This window comes from Nycticebus coucang, chromosome 11, assembly GCF_027406575.1.
Source record: "Nycticebus coucang isolate mNycCou1 chromosome 11, mNycCou1.pri, whole genome shotgun sequence".
In the NCBI taxonomy this organism is placed as follows: domain Eukaryota; kingdom Metazoa; phylum Chordata; class Mammalia; order Primates; family Lorisidae; genus Nycticebus; species Nycticebus coucang.
In genome coordinates this window covers 9,555,024-9,569,864 of record NC_069790.1, presented here as the reverse complement: position 1 = coordinate 9,569,864, position 14,841 = coordinate 9,555,024, and the positions used below count along the sequence as shown (strand labels likewise).

At 37.0% G+C, this 14,841-nt stretch overlaps 1 non-coding gene across 1 annotated transcript; it reads right to left on the bottom strand.

The window, feature by feature from the left end:
• Window positions 1-1,357: 1,357 nt before the first annotated feature.
• Window positions 1,358-1,463, bottom strand: LOC128560534 (U6 spliceosomal RNA). The gene has a single exon (XR_008373031.1). It is a non-coding gene; the product is annotated as a U6 spliceosomal RNA (small nuclear RNA).
• Between the last annotated feature and the right edge of the window lie 13,378 nt (window positions 1,464-14,841).

Below are 14,841 nucleotides of genomic sequence, written 5' to 3'. Positions count from 1 at the left end.
ATGGACGGAGGGAGGGTGATTGGTAGGATTACACCTGTGGTGCATCTTAGAAGGGTACATGTAAAACTTAGTAAATGTAGAATATAAATGTCTTAACACAATAACTAAGAAAATGCCAGGAAAACTATGTTAATCAGTGTGATGAAAATGTGTCAAACGGTTTTTAAAACCAGTGTATGGTGTCCCATGATCACATTAATGTACCCAGCTATGATTTAATAATAAAAAAATAAGTACATTGTTGTACACATATGGAAGACTTACCATAAATAAACTTCTTTTACTTAATTAAGACCATATCAATGTAAACATAATATCATAAAAGATGATACTCCAGCCCAGTAGAAGATTAAACCTGGGCTATGAAAATGATAAATTATAGGTTCATTTTTATTTCTTTTTGCTTGTTTATCTGTTTATTTATTTATTTTTTTTAGGTTCTAAAACAAGGTTATACTATGAAGCATTAAGGAATCTTGTTTTTAAAAAGCATCTGAACAGAAGTTTGCTGTTGTTTTTGTCTTTGGCTTTTCCTGAGACACACACAAAGTGTATTTGAAATACTAAAATAATAGCTGGGCTAAACTTGTATTTGAATGTATGTAGACATAATGTCAGTTAATGTATGCACTTTTTCCCCCTATATTTTATTTTATTAATTAAATAAAGTTAATATGAGGGTACAATTAGGTTACATTGTTCTCACTTCCAGGGTAAATTTCCATTTGTAGAAGAGCCCCTCACCAGGGGGTGTGTTTTACACCCTCACAATGTGCACATTAGTTGTGATCCCGCCTCATGCCCTCCCTCCTTGTGCCAAACATCCTCTCCCTTCCCCCTACAACTTTCCTCTCCCCCCAAACTGGACTATATTAGTGTTTCATTGTTCTTATGATCTTGTAATTGTTTATATATTGATTTCATATTAGTATGGAGTACATTGGATATTTATTTTTCCATTCTTGGGATACTATACTAAGAAGAATGTATTTCGACTCCATCCAGGTAAATGTAAAAGATGTAAAGTCTCCACCTTGTTTAATGGCTGAATAATACTCCATGGTATACCTATAACCACAGTTTGTTGATCAGGTGTTGATGGGCACTTAGGTTGCTTCCACAACCTGGCTATCATGAATTGAGCCACAGTAAACATTCTAGTGCAACTATCTTTGTGGTAAAATGATTTTTTGTTCTTCTGGGTAGATACCTAGTAATGGGATTGCAGGGTCAAATAGAAGGTCTACATTTAGATCTTTGAGGATTCTCCATACTTCTCTTTAGAAAAGCTGTATTAGTTTGCAATCCCACCAGCAGTGTAGAAGTGTTCTCTCATTTCCACATCCACGCCGATATAAGAAATATGGAATGCTTCACAAGTTGCATGTCATCTTTGCTCAGAGGCCATGCTAATCTTTTCTGTATTGTTCCAATTTTAGTATATGTGCTGCCGAAGCAAGCACAGTTAATGTATTCTTAAAAGGCAAACTAGGGCTGTTAAGAATCTGCTATACTCACAGAACATCTGACAGAATTCTTGAGAATTGGTCAAATCACATGGCATTTGTTATCTTCTGAGGGTAACCTCACTGAAAAGCCCATAGAAACAGAAAAACTAGGGATTGAGTTATGTGGTCCCAGACAGTATACTCAGCTAATAATCACTTTCCAAAGCAGAAAAGAGGGCTGTTCTCTGAAGTCACAGAGCAGGTGGAAGGAGTCCATGTAAGAGGGCTCTGAACCACCCATGTGGCTTTGAGTCCTTGTGTCTTAATCACCTCATTTAAATATTTAGAGTAATATAAACAAAATAAGTACTTTCATCTCTCAGAGTATGAAATTCTTCTTTTCATTTCATTAGCACCACAAATTACCATAATTTGACTCTAAATTGCCATGGAAATTTAGTTTCCTACTTTGATATTTGAAAATCATTCATACACAATTTTTTCCATGCAATACAAATTGATTTAGAAACTATTTTTTTTCCTAGTTATAACTTCAATAAAGAAATCTTATATTGGGTTATAAATTCTGGAAACGTGAATGTGGGTGTTGAAAATAATGACTCACCCTCAAAGTATGGTGTGGCTCAAATCATCGTCTCCAACAATGACTTCTAATCCAAGCTCTTTGGACAGTTGAACTAAAGGGTTTGACAATATCTTCTAGAAAGTGTCCCAGTTAGAAGATTAAGGAAGATTCTTCTATTTTCTGGGATAAAACAACCACTAAGGTTCAAATTTCAATTTTCAATTTTTTTTGGGGGGGGGGCGGGGGGCGGGTGGTTCGGGAGTGCTGGACTGCAACATGGAAATCCCAGATCTAGTTCTCCACTGGGCCACTTGGAGCTGAATGATCTTACGGATGTCCCTAGTCACCCTGCACTTTATTTTTCTGTGTAATAAAATTGGGAATTTTCATCTTTGTTCTCTGTCATGGGAAGAAGCATGGGAAACTAAGCAAAATGAAAAATGTCAAAGAGCTTTGCAAACTTTCTCTGCGAGCAAAAGTGAAGGATCACAGTAACTTCACACCGGAGGCAATCAAGACTTGTAAGATATGGTGAAATATCTAATGTTGAAAACCTAGAGAGTGACAGAAATAAACTTGCAAACACGTTCCCTGGTTTTAAGAACGCTGCTCTTACTATCACATAACACTTATCTTTAAGTCATCTTTTTCCACCTTTAGAAAAGTAAGACAATCCTGGATCAATGCTGAAGATGTCACTTGGTACAGATTCATTGTATAGTCTTCCTGAGGACTTATAGGAGACACTTGATGTTCTCAGAGCATGTTATAATTCTCTGCAGCAGCTGGTTTACGAGGTGGCTATGTAAATCATGATAATGCTCATGTTTTCTCCTTTCTATTGACTTTCAAAAGGACTACAGCCAACTTTCTGGCCCAACTCTGAACTCCTACCTGGGACATCAAAGTTATATGAGCCTATTTCTTTCTTTTCTTGAATTTGAAAATCCACATATTAATTCTTCTTACTGTAAATGTAATCCATGATTTAGTGAGAAAACTTAGAAAATGGATACAAAAATAAAATATAAATCATGACATAAAAAAAAAAAAGAAAAGTAAGACAATCATAAGGACCATTTGGCCTCAACTTTTTCACTAGAAAGAGTAGCCCTCTTAATTATTTCATACTTAAAAATAGAGGGTATGAGTTTTCAGTGCAGAGAGTTAGAGAACTGAAAAAACTAAAAGTGACACTAGAGTCTTAAAAGAAAAAACCTGGACAGTCTGCAAATGAAGGACTTTTCTTAAACCCGTGGGAGAACTGAGTTTATAGAGGAAATAACTAATGTAAAAATTGGAGCGTGCAGGTACTTTCAGGGAGAAGCAAGACTTGATACCTGAGCATTTGCTTACCAGGAAGATGCTGCCGGTGCCTTTATAAGTTAGTTAAGAAGAAGACTGGGTGAGGTATTTGTACAGCGTAGGCTAGCATGAATGGCTAAAGTCCTAGGGGTTTCATGCGTAACAGTGTTTACTTCTCCACACACACACATATACTGGAATGCTTTTTTTTTTTTTTCAGGGATCCCAAAACATGGGACTATAACAGAATCCTGAGCAGTTTCCCAGGCAATGCTCCCTGATGGGGGAAACGATAGCCACTGCCAGAACTGCACAACATCCTCTATCTGCCATCTCCCTTAAAGATTGTAGAAGGACAACAAGCCTGGAGCTTGTGGGCACTGTTGGAAAGCCATTCATCTAGAGGAACAGAACAGGGAAAGGAAACATTCAGCCTGGGGGCCGGGTGCCAGGAATGAATGCTAGAGGCACAGCCTTACATCTAAGTGAGGTTCAGGAACATTTGTGCAGCCTTAAAAAAACATGGAGACTTTACCTCTTTCTTTTTGTTTTTTTTATTAAATCATAGCTGTGTACATTAGTATGATCGTGGGGCACCATACACTTAGTTCATAGACTGTTTGACACATTTTCATCACACTAGTTAACATAGCTTTCATGGCATTTTCTTAGTTATTTTGCTAAGACCTTTACATTCCACATTTACTAGGATTCACATATACCCTTGTAAGATGTACCGCAGGTGTAATCCCATTAATCCCCCTCCCTCCATCTACCTCCCCCCACCCTCCCCTCCCTTTCCCCCTTCTCCCTATTCTTAGGTTGTAACTGGGTTATAGCTTTCATGTGGAGGTCCTACATTAGTTTCATAATAAGGGTGAATACATTGGGTATTTTTTCTTCCATTCTTGAGACACTTTACTAAGAAGAATATGTTCCAGCTCCATCCATGTAAACATGAAAGAGGTAAAGTCTCCATCTTTTTACCTCTTTCATGTTTACATGGATGGAGCTGGAACATATTCTTCTTAGCAAAGTATCTTGTGAATGGAAGAAAAAGTATGCAATGTACTCAACCCTATAATGAAACCAAGTTATAGTTTTCATAACCCGATTATAGCCCAAGAATATGGGGAAAGGGGATAGGGAGGAGAGGGGAGGGGGGAAGGATGAGTAGAGGGAGAGTGATTGGCGGGACCACACCTACGATGCATCTTACAAGGGTACATGTGAAATTTACTAAGTGTAGAATATAAATGTCTTAACAGAATAACTAAGAAAATGCTGTGAAGGCTATGTTAACCAGTGTGATGAAAATATTTCAAATTGCATATAAAACCAGCACATTGTAACTGGTGATTGCATCAATGTACACAGCTATGATTTAATAAAAAAATTAAATAAAAAAAATTATTGATCACCGGGGTGCCCACGGACCATTGGTGAACATCACTTCAAGAAGAAACTAGTTAATAGTAAATGCCTAATATGAAGGATACAGACAGTACTGATTTGATTAATTCCCATTTTATATCTGTATCAAAATATCATATATACTCTGTAAACATAAACTAATATGCACTCATAATAATTAAAAATGTCAATATGCCAATAAAATAAACAATTAAGGAAAAAAAGAGCATTTGTGAAGGTGACGGTCACACCATGGAGCCTCAGATCCTTTGTGTATGCCAAACACTGACCCTTCAACAGAACCACGGAAGAACCTCTCCCTGACTCCCATCCCCCACTGGGATGAGAGTTCCAGCAGGAGAGGGAGGAACAGGGGAAGAGAGCAGGGAGAGCTCTAAGAGACATCTCAGCCAGAGGGCCACACGGAGGGGACACCTAAAGAAAAATCCAAGACATGGGTCTTGAATAGACGAACAGAAATCTCCATACTAGAAGGCTAACAGCAGAGCACTGTGGCCATCTCCAAGCATCAGATATATTCATTTTATTACCTACTGTCCTGTACAATATGCATTTTCTCCAATGCTATGGTAAGAGGCCCAGAAAAATAAAGAGCATCATAGCCTGAGGAGACTAAACTATCATCAGCTCCAGACTCCGAAGGTGAACCTCTGAGAGAGGGAATTTAACATATCTGCGATTAATAGATTGCAGGCTAAACAAACAAAAACACTTAAAAAAATTGTATCAGCTATAAAGACGGGCATAGAATATCAATGTTAGTCATTTTTTCAAGAAGATACCATAATTCTAAATGAGTAGGCACCAAATGATAGTGCTTCAAAATATGAGACAAAAACCAATATAACTGAGAAGTATATAAATCTGCAAGTGTATCTGGACCCCAGTGTTCCTCTCTCAATAATTGAAAGAACAACCAAAACAAAAGGAGGGGTAGGATACAGATGCCTGAAATAGCGCTCTCACCAACGTGGTCCAGTGGACTTTTGTAAAAGGTTATCAAAGAGCAGGAGGATATATCTGGAATGCACCTTTAATAATTACTCTGAAATGGAGCGATACACTTCCAAATGGCCCATAGATCAAAGAAGAAGACTCAAAGGAATTTTTAAAAATGTATTTTTAACTAAAGGAAAATGAAAATACAAGATACCAAAATACTGATGAGAGAAATGGGAGAAAATCTAAATCAATAGGAACGTGTACTGTATTTGTTGACTGGAAGAATCCATTGTATTAAGATGTCATTGTCTCTCTGTTTTATATAATAATGTAATCCCAATCAAAATTCCAGGAAGTTTTCTTTTTCTTCCTTTTTCTTTTAATCTTTCAATTTCCCCCAATCTCCAACCCCTGGTTCCCATTCTACTCTCTGCTTCTGTGAGTTTGACATTTAGATACTGGACATGTAAGTGAGGTCATGGGTGTCAGGCAGTATTTGTCTTTCTTGGTCTGGCTTCTTTCATTATTTATAATATCCTCAGGTTTACCCATATTATGGCAAGTGGCAGGACCTCCTCCTTTTATAAGGCTGAACAGTATTTCATTGCGTTTTATCAACAGCCTCCAGAGTATAGATGTGTATATCTGGCACCTATAGTATGCCATGTGTATATAAGCCACTGTTTCTTTAGCCATTCATTCATTCATCCATTGATAGACATGTGTGTGATTCCAGATTGCCGCTTTTGTGAACAACGCTGCTGTGAACATGCAAGTGCAGATATCTCTTTGACATCTGGATCTCATTGTCTTTGAATATAACCAGTAGTGACACTGCTGAGTCATGTGATAGCTGAATTTTTATTTCTGAGCACATTTTATACTGCTTTCCACTGTAGCTATACCAATTCACATTCCTAAAGACAGTGTGTAAAGGTTCTCTTTCCTTGAGAGTCTCACCAGCACCTTTTATCTTTTCTTTTTGATAATAACCATCCTAACAGGTGTAAGATGATACCTTATTGTGGGTTTGATTTGAATTTCTCTGATAATTATTAATGTTGCCTACCTATTCATATACTTATTGGCCAAAATTGCAGGTCTTTTGCCTATTTTTTAATCAAGTTATTATTCTTTTTTTTTTTTTTGCTATTGCATTTTGTGAGTTCCTTATATATTTTGCACATTAATCTTCATCAGATACAGAATTTGAAAATATTTTCTTGCATTCTGTAGGCTTATTTTCATTTTATTGAGCCACGAAGGAGTTTTATTTTTGTTAATAAGTTGATTTGAAAATCAAGAAACATAGGAGAACATTTATATGACCTTAGGTTTAATAATGAATTTTTAAATACAGTATCAAAAGCATAATCTAATTCCAACTTTTGAATTAAATGTTCTCCTATGTTTCTTGATGTTTTATAAGTTCATGTTTCACATTTAGGTCAATAATGCATTTTTAGTTATTTTGTGTAATATCTGGGGTATGCTTTGAGATTCCTTTATCTTTGGCATACACAGATCCAATTGTACCAGCAATAGTGGTTGAAAGTCTATCCATCCTCCTTTGGAATTGCCTTTGATGTTTTAAAATCAATGAATTACATTTCTGTGGGTTCATTTCTGGGCATCCAGCTCTCTTCTATTGATCTTCATCTTTGCCAATATCAAAGTGTCTTAATTACTGTAGCTTTATATTAAATTTTGCAATTGGGTAGTATTAAGTTCTGTAACTTATTAATCTTCTTTTCCAGAATTGTTTTAACTACTAGTTTCTTCGCTCCCATAACTTCTCTGAAGAAGATAGGCGCACGGCCTACAGACATATGAAAAAATGCTCATCATCTTTAATCATCAGAAAAATGCAAATCAAAACTACTTTGAGATATAATCTAACTCCAGTAAGATTAGCCTATACCACAAAATCCCAAAACCAGAGATGTTGGCATGAATGTGGAGAAAAGGGAACACTTCTACACTGCTGGTGGGAATGCAAATTAATACATTCCTTTTGGAAAGATGTTTGGAGAACACTTAGAGATCTAAAAATAGACCTGCTATTCAATCCTACAATTCCTCTACTAGGCATATACCCAGAAGACCAAAAATCACATCATAACAAAGATATTTGTACCCGAATGTTCACTGCAGCCCAATTCATAATTGCTAAGTCATGGAAAAAGCCCAAGTGCCCATCGATCCACGAAAGGATTAATAAATTGTGGTATATGTACACCATGGAATATTATGCAGCCTTAAAGAAAGATGGAAACTTTACCTCTTTCCTGTTTACATGGATGGAGCTGGAACATATTCTTAGTAAAGTATCTCAAGAATGGAAGAAAAAGTATCCAATGTACTCAGCCCTACTATGAAACTAATTTATGGCTTTCACATGAAAGCTATAACCCAGTTATAACCCAAGAATAGGGGAAAGGGGGAAAAGGAGGGGAGGGAGGGGGGACGTGGGCGGAGAGAGGGTGATTGGTGGGATTACACCTGCGGTGCATCTTACAAGGGTATATGTGAAACTTAGTAAATGTAGAATATAAATGTCTTAACACAATGACTAAGAAAATGCCAGGAAGAGTATGTTAACCAGTGTGATGAAAATGTGTCAAACTGTCTATAAAACCAGTGTATGGTAAAAAAAAAAAAAAAAAGCATAATCTATAAAAGAAAAAAGTAACAAGTTAGATTTTATCAAAATTTAAAAACAAAATTGCTCTTTTAAAGACATAATTAAGAGAATGAAGAAACATTACAGTATGGAAGAAAATACTGTGAATAATATGTCTGATATAGGGCCCATTTTCAGAAAACATAAAAAAAATGAAGACCTCAATAATAAGAAAAAAACAAAAACAATAAAAATGAGCCAAAGATCTGAACTCAGATTTACTAAAGAGGGCATGCAGATGGTAAATAAGAAAAGATGCTTAACATCCTCAATTATTAAAGAAATGTAATTAAAACCACAATGAGATAATACTACATATATGTTAAAATAGATAAAAAACTTTTTAAAGCATGACAATGCCTCACCAAATGTTGGTGAGGATTTCAAGAAACAGAAGTTTTCATTCATTACTGGTAGAAACGCAATATGGAATAACGCCACTCTGAAAAGCTATTCATCAAGTTTTTATAAAATTAAGCATAAACTTACCATATGACCTAGCATTTTGGTGCTTCTTAAAAGGAAAACTTAGGTTCACATAAAAACCTCTACATAAATGTCTTTTAGCAGTTTTATTCATAATCACCTTGAACTGGAAATAAACCATAAATCCTTCATAAAACATGGAATTAACACATTGGAGTACATACATGCAATGAAATGGCACTCGGTGATAAAATGGAACCACTATTAATTCACTTAATAACATGGATAAATTCGAAATGCTAAGTGAAAGAGTCCAGCCCCGAAAGCCTAGGCTGTGTGATTTCATGCACGTGACACCCTGGAAAAAGACATATAGACACGGAGCAGATGAGCAGTGGTCGGGGTTGGGAGGAGAGGAAGGTTTAAGAAAAAGAGTCGTTGAAATTATATATTGCTTTGGGTAGTATGGAAAGGGGGGGGTGGGTAGAGGGAGGGGAATCGGTGGGATCACACCTGTGGTGCATATTACAGGGGTATTTGCGAAACTTGGTAAATGTAGAATGTAAATGTTTTGGCACAGTAACTGAGATAACGCTGGAAAGGCTATGTTAACCACTGTGATAAAAATGTGTCAAATGGTTTATGAAGTGAGTGTATGATGCCCCATAATCATATCATTGTATACAGTTATGATTTAATAAAAAAAAAAAAAAGAAAAAGAGTCAAGTTTAAAGGGTGAGGAGCATGTCCTACCTGATACCACATGGTGAGTATAGGGTATATGTGCTTATCAGAAGACATAGAACAGTGAACCACTTTGGAAACGTTGTTGCCTCCAAACTGCAATTTCACTGGTAAGGGTGCAGAAGGAAGGATGACGTAAATAACTTTGTAAAACAAAGTTGGGCAGCATGAGGTCAGGAAGATTTAGCAAAGCCAGCGTGAAGAGCACTCAGCTCTGTTTGCTTTTCTCTTCATGGTCACTCTCTAGGCTTTTATTATCGCACTGCTACTTGCAAGCCAGGACCCTGTTTTGAGAATTCTCTCCATCTCTCCAAATAAAAAGGTATCAGAACAGTAACTGTTACTCGTCATTGTATCTGAATTGGGAAAATTGTTCCCTTAAGTTTCCATCAGATGGAATTTTTAGAAGGAAAGACTTTATTGATCAATCTCTTCACAGTTCTTATGATAGATGGTGTTTTTTTTTCAATAATCATAGCTGTGTATATTAATGTAGTCATGGGGTACAATGTGCTGGTTTTATATACAATTTGAAATATTTTCATCAAACTGGTTAACATAGCCTTCATGGCATTTTCTTAGTTATTGTGTTAAGACATTTATATTCTACATTTAGTAAGTTTCACATATACCCTTGTAAGATGCACTGCAGGTGTAATCCCACCAATCACCCTCCCTCCGCCCATCCTCCCCTCCCCATCCCTCCCTTTCCCCTTTCTCCATATTCTTGAGCTATAATTGGGTTATAGCTTTCATATGAAAGGTATGAATTGGTTTCATAGTAGGGCTGAGTACATTGGATACTTTTTCTTCCATTCTTGAGACACTTTGCTAAGAAGAATATGTTCCAGCTCCAGCCATATAAACATGAAAGAGGCAAAGTCTCCATCTTTCTTTAAGGCTGCATAATATTCCATGGTGTACATGGGTCGATGGGCACTTGGGCTTCTTCCATGGTTTAGCAATTATGAATTGGGCTGCAATAAACATTCTGGTACAAATATCTTTGTTATAGTGATTTTTGGTATTCTGGATAGATATCTAGTAGAGGAATTATAGGATTGAATCACCATTCAACCCCTATTTTTGGTTCTCAAAGTGTTCTCCAAACAACTTTCCAAAAGGAACCTAGATGGTGTTTTTAATTATTTGTCATCTCTAAATATATTTTTTTAACTAGAGATTAAAATCAGGTCTCTAAATCAGAAATCAGAGAATTATATTTTTACAGCATGCCCTGTGAAGTTTTCTTAAGCCCTTTAGAGTACGCTCTAATTTTCAGTCTCAGCTGAAGAATGGACCTTGAACTTTGTTCACTCAGAAAATTGGTTTCCAATTTAGTTTCACTGAAATTGTTGTTGATGTATTTATTTCTTAAAAAAAAATCTTGTATTTCTGTCTTATCTCCTATACTAGAAGAACATATGTATTTAGTAAATGTATTGCATATGAATGAAAATGCATATATTTTAGAAGTGACCTTAACGGCTTAGCGATTTTGCTATTGGTGTTTTACATGGTCACCTGTGAATAGGAGTAAGTCAGAAGCATACAATGTAGCCATAATCTTATTTAAATAAATTCTATTTCTCTTCCAGTCTAGGCCATTTGAAATTATATAAGCATGTTCTGAAATGTGGCCTATACAGAAATTTTTATAATAAAAATTATTACTTTCATAAGGCCTATTCTTTTATGGTTTCAGCAAGCAAAGGAAATTCAATGCTTATTTTACTATTTCTAATAAGTAAATCTAGCTGTTAAAAAACAAAAACTCATGAGAGGGTTTCTTTTGAAAATCACCAGTCTAGTTGACCTCCTGGATTCTGTATAAATCTCAGAGTCTATGACATGTACATATACAGCTATTTTCAAAGAATTTGTTTCTTTGGCTAATTATTCACAAAGACAAACACACACAAACACACACACATGTCTCTTCAGTAGGAAAAAAATACACTCAAGCTTTTTGCACTCCCCTTAGTTGTCTGCAGGTCTCAACAAAGCCACCAGGTAATAAATATCACATCAGGACAAGCCAAACCTCTCCACCCTGCCAGCAAACCACGGCTGACTATGGCAAGGAATGACTCAAAAACGCACTATGAGGTTGAATGGTGCTTGGAATATTTTTCCCCAGAAATACTGAGAGAAGTGAAATAATCCAGTTTGAACATCCGCGTGATGGCTCTGCATTAAATCATCACCCTCCGACTGGTCTTTTCTGTGTGCCAAGGGCTCCTCTGAGTTGATCATGCCTTTAGTGCACAGTCTGCCTCCATGTTCCTCCGTTCAGGACTGTTTTAGTGGGATCAGTATAATGAGGATTCTACTTTTTGTTTGATTTGGGGGAGTGCTTATTGGAGAGCTGCAAAGTAAAAGAGATTATTCTACAGAAGACTAGACTAAAAAGACCTTTCCTGAGGGACTTGATAATCTAAAGGAAAGAAATGTTTAAATAATTAAAATGATTGTTATATATAGCAAACACTACACTAATACTCATAGGCATACTTCTATAAGAAAAGAGAGAGTGAATAATTAATTAAGCCTTGAGAATGTGAGGCCAGGAAGATCAGAAATATCTTTTTTTCTTTCTCTTTCTTTTTTCTTGAGACTAAGTCTCACTCTGTTGCCCTGGGTAGAGTGCTGTGACATCTGCCTAGCTCATGGCAAACTCAAACTCTTAGGCTCAAGCAATCCTCTTGCCTCAGCCTCCCAAGTGGCAGGGACTACAGGCACCTTGCACAACACCCAGATAGTTTTTCTGTTTTTAGTAGAGTATTCACTCTTGCTAAAGCTGGTCTTGATCTCCTGAGCTCAAGGGATCCACCCACCTTGGCCTCTTACAGTGCTAAGATTACAGAGGTATATCTTTAAAAGGGAAATGGAATTGGGTTTGGTTATTCAGGAATAAGTGTCTTCCCATCGTAAATGGGGAATAAAGGTATCAGTGAATAATAAAAATGTACACAACCTATAATGCTTCAGGGAAAAATTGAGGTATTAGTGTAGCTGTGTAAAGAGCCTCTGGCAAAGCAGTGTCTTAGGTAGCTATAAAAGATGACCTCTAAAGAACCATGCTTTCTTTGACGTGCAATCCTCTCCCTGGAGTGTGCTGGCTTTGGGGACTGCTTCCAAACCAACATAACATGGCAAAGTCATGAGATGTCATCTTGTGAATGAGTTATAAAAGAGAATGGCTTCCATCTTGCTAATAGGCTCTTTACTGCCCTCTCCATTGCCTGCTCTGAGGAACAAAGCTGCCATATTGGAGGGCCCCACATGGCAAAGACCTGAGGGGGGCATCTGAGCAAGAGCCAGCAAGGAAATGAATCTCGCCAACGATAGTGGCCTGGAGGTGGATATTCTCCTGTTAAGTGTTCAGATGACACCAGCTCAGCCCAAGACTTTGATGCACCTATGAGAGACCTTGAATCAGGTGACCAGCCCTCCTTTCTGTGCCTACAGAGATTTCACTTTTGTACCAGTTTTGTCCTTGAAAAACCTCCCAGAGTTCCTGGGACTGAAAGAGTTTCCTGGGATGAAGGCTTTTCAGTGCTGAAACAGGGAAAATCCTAGGCAAATTCACGTGAGTTCTTCACCCTGCATAGGAGACCCAGTTAAGCTGTGCCTGGATCCCTAATCCACAGAAAGTATGAAATTATACATGCTTATAGTTGTTTTAGCCTTCTAATTTCAGTGGCAATTTGTTAACCTCAATAAATAAGGAAAGAGAGAGAGGGCCTGGGCTGAATGTCATGAACAGATTAGAGATGCAATGGGTTGTATTCTGTGTGACACCTCAGGAAAGTTAGATCATTCCTGGGCAATAAAGAGCAATCATGAGTTCTTTTGTAAACTCTTTTTAATGAGCAAATCATGATGGCATACATTAGTGGAGTGTGGTATGATGTTCTGATCAATGTATATGATGTGGGATGTTTAAGTCAAACCAACTAACATAACTATCACCTCACTTCCACCCTAAGTTCTGAGTAAGAAAGTTCCAGACTTCATCGGTGTTTGCAAACTCTTTCACCCAATATCAATTCAAATAGAAATGTAATAATAATGCACACACACAGTATTTACTATGTGCCAGGCTAGGGGGGCTGTTCTTATAAATGTAATTAAATATTTCCCAAATATTCATAACATTTTTCATCTACATTTCAAAAATGGAAAAAAATAAAGCTCAGAATTATTGAGGAATATAATTATCCAGGCAGTTAGTGGGAGGGAGGATATGAACCCCCAGTTTGTGAACCCTAAGAAAAGAGACCAGACTCAGGACTAATGCAGCTTGCAGGTCTTGAGCAGTGAGTCAAATTTCCATGATTCCAATGGAAATTTAAGAAACCTCAAATGAGGATCATATTCATCTTTTCTCCATTATTAGCTGGTGTTTGAATGTATTTATGTCCTCACTGGAGGGAAGCACAGGATCGAGACGGAGGATTGGTTGCCAAGGTGGGTGCTGCACTGTGTACCTGATTGCCCTGCACAGAAGGTACCTGGGAATCTCCTCCTGGCAGGTCTGCACTGGAGGCTCAGGGTGGAGGGAACGTGACTTTCCTTCACAGGGACACACACACAGTTGTGCACATAAAAAAGAACAAACACAGGAGAGAAAGACAACAGTAGCATTAACATAGTTAAGCTGTAGGCAACTCAAGAAAAACAAAAGAGCGGAGCGAACAAGTACACAACGTTGTGAAAGAGAAATATTAACAGAAGTGGCTCTGAGGAAACTAAATAATTAAGCGTTGCTGTGTCCACACACATGGGAAAATCTTTAGGCAATGTTAGGAACTATAGATTTTCAAAATAACCCCAGCAGAGAGAAATAAAATGTAATGGAATGAACACTAATGATGGAGAAAAAAAAATTTTTTTTAAATACATTGATATCGCCTCCTAAATAAGAAGGAGGCCAGATAGTTTTATGGGGGAATTTTCCAAAAGAATAACATTTATGTAAAAATGTTCTTATGCTAAAAAATAACTAAATTCCCCAACAATATGATGACGTATTTTTCTTTACATGTTAGCAGGGCTCGAGAAGTTTGACAATAATATTTAGTGTTTATTTCTATCAAAATATGGAAATGATCATGACACAGAAATGCCACTTCTTTGAATTTATCTTACAAATTTCATGCAAAAGTAGGCAGACGTAAGCAGCTTTGTCTGTAACAGCTAAATACTATAAATGACAGGATGATAATTGACAAAGTACTGGATGGTAATCCTGATCTATTAAATCCATG